Source organism: Cynara cardunculus (genome assembly GCF_001531365.2).
Source record: "Cynara cardunculus var. scolymus isolate 2C chromosome LG 5, CcrdV1, whole genome shotgun sequence".
NCBI classification, from domain to species: Eukaryota; Viridiplantae; Streptophyta; class Magnoliopsida; order Asterales; family Asteraceae; genus Cynara; species Cynara cardunculus.
Window position 1 is genome coordinate 11,500,471 of NC_037532.1, and position 3,296 is coordinate 11,503,766.

Consider the following 3,296-nt stretch of genomic DNA (forward strand, 5'->3'; position numbering starts at 1 on the left):
GTGATCTCCAAGACTTCTTTATATTTTTTTTTCGTGGTGCTGGGTCTGCCAAATAAATATCAACTCCTCCAATAGGGGTCCCTAGCATATCATGCACCATCTTCGTGTTCAACTTGATGGTCCCTTGGCCCAATCGAAGCTCCATCGTGCATGTGTCCAGCTTGTCCACCAAGTAGAATGCTAATTTTGATGGTATGTAATCTGTCCTCATTTTCAATATACCACAAAACCCCATATCCTCAGCCGCTCTCTTCTGGTAATCGTTCAGTGACTGAATAGCCACACACAGTGGCCGAGGGGTAGTCCGGACTCTGATTGTTTGCAACGTACCTGACTTCTTCTTTCTATTGCTTTTAACGACGACCTTCTTTTCATTTTTCTGTTTTCTTTGACTCCCACCAACAGTGATTGATTTTAACTTCTTTCCTTTAGCAGTTGCTTCTTTTAGATTCTTTGAGCTGCTTCTTGTTCTAATTRTGGTGTCCTCTTCAACATCAGGCGTATGTAAATTTGCATGCTTAACTTTTTCTGATTGTGCCTTTGATAATGATTTTTTCGAAGTAGATGGTAGAATAACCCTTATTCCCGAAGATGTGGTGACAACTGTTGGTTTAGCTGCAAAATTGTTTAATTTACAGTGCCRTTATAATTCGGTATAATATTGTATATGRAATTTTTAGCTATAAACTAAGTGATAATGTATGTAGTTACGTACATTGCCTGTTGCCATCTTCCGGGATTGTATCCTTCTTCTCTTTAACTCTTTTTGATTCCCTTGCACATATTTTTTCTCCCTTTTTCTCCTTCCGACAAGTATCTCCTTGCTTTTATGTATTCTTATGATTATCTCTCTTCCTCTTAGATGTTTTTCCACCTGAAAGATCAAGAATAATCAAATATTACAAAAAGTGTAAACTAGAGCAGAAGATGCAGTAAATACAGTGATAAAAGTTTCCTTAGAAAAGCACATGCATGGTTGAATTAATTTGTGGTACATATTAATATGTGGTATCATGTGGTACATATTACTGAACACAATTTAACACACCATTTTATGTCCAGACAAGTATTATGACAAAAAATAAATGTTATCACAATGTAACACACCATAATATTAAGATCAACACTAAATGTATCATAATGTTGCACAAATGGATGGCTGGGAGGCCCTATTCCTAGCTGCAGCACTGTTAAGGGGCAAAATATCTTGAGAAACAGACCGCAAGAAACTATGGAAGCATTGGGAAATATGCATATACCAATTCTTATATTAATAAATAAACAAAGGACCAATTACTTTTACTCTCTCATCAGTCAACAGCAAAAGCGAAGCTGCGAAAGGACGAATGGATTCATATAAAAGCATCAAAACTCATCAAATAATGTCGGACTGACATATCCTGAACTAGCAGCTCTCGAACGTATATCACAATTTCTTTTACTCTGTCTGCGTCCGAATCTCCCTCCCTGGTGCGAAAGTTGTAGGGATTGAACCTCCAAAAGTCATATTTCTATTCAAGCTACTTGAGAAATAACAGTTCCATAACGATGACAATGAACCTTTGGTGCCAGAATTGCGGTGACTGTACCCACCCATACATTAGGATTGGACAATCAAGATCAAATGTAAATACAAGTAAATACCAACAGAGAGCCCTAGTCACAAATATATCACAATGTAACTAAGAATTTGATAGTATAACAGCAAAATGTAACTAAGAATTTGCAATTTGACGTCGTGTTAACCATCTATCATGTGTGTGTGTGTGTATATAGATGTATATATATGTAACATAATATATTTGTGCATATAAATCACTTTGTTAACTTTTGGGAACTGTGAAGGGTGAGACACAGACACCAGTATTGTTCCACTTATTGACAACTGTTAACTTTAGGAATATTGTTCCACTTATTGACAACTGTTGCCTTTGCACTGATTTCTAAAATGGACAACTTTTATGGACGAATCTTCCTTTCTGTTTCCGTATTAGCATATGTAACACACCATAATATTWAGATCAACACTAAATGTATCACATGGAAGGAAGATATAGTAGTTCCCATGGTAATTAAAATAACACAGGCTTCCAACATCTACCAACTAAAATTATGTTATAAGTTGTTAAATTTTAAAACTATAAGGGGCCTCATATCTTCCCTTAAAATGCCATGTCAAGAAATGTAATCTGGTTGCTTTAAAATCATTGATAYTGTTGGAACAGAAAATGCCTTCTAAATTGTGATATATGCCAACTCTGAGAGTGAATTGATTTTATGTGGCTGCCTATAGTTATGTAGACGGGGGTGAATCCATTGTGGTTGACAATTGGACCAAAGGAATACATAAGATGCTTGAGTCTCTTGTACAAAAATATATTCATGTAAGGGGGTGTAAATATATGGAAGTCTAAAAGGGGGTGTGTTGGAGGCACATATTTGAACACCACATGCACAACACTCAGTTTCTTGTATAGATTTTCAACCATTTACCAATTACRTGACAAGAACTTCTGCATTCTGCAGTCGGTTAGAGAGCTTAAGTTACAAGAACTCTATGCASATCTTGCATGTTATCCTTCTGCATAAAAAAATATYMATACGAGGKAGCCTTTGAACTTACTCACCTTGTGTGGAAACAGACTATAGAAAGAGTGAAAGACAAATTCAACAMCTAGATAAGCATCCATAGTAGGTGCCAACTGAAGTCTGTAACTTGCATCAAATTGAAGGATGATCCTTTCAGCACCAAATGGATGTTATTCCGGCATAAGATAGCTCTCTAGMKGACCAATTTGGCTCTGTGGTCTCTTTGAACTAGAGCAGCTACATCAGGGTGTCAGTCCTATGAAGTTCTAAATTCGATAAAAAAGTGAAAGCTATATTACAGTTTTTTATGACCAACACACAGTCTTCATAAAGAAATATACTGCCATCCAACAAACTTATGATCAATATTAAATGTACCACAATGTAGCACAAATTGATTATCAAAAGATGGTAAATTCTTTTTAAACAAACAGTATATTATTGAATTAAATAGTATTTAAAACAAAACAACCACCAACACTAATAACTAAAACTGATGATTTGATGTTTCATCCTGCTTTGGAAATATAGCTGTTGTTTAACAGTAATTACAAGGTGATTTTATGACAATCTAAAGTTTACTGTAACCCTGTCTCCTAGTCCCTGTGACCATGTGGTCTGATGCAACCATACTTATAATGGGTGGATCTGTAGCATTTCCACAATGTTAAACTGGACCATTGAGGCTTCCAAGGTTAGACCACACC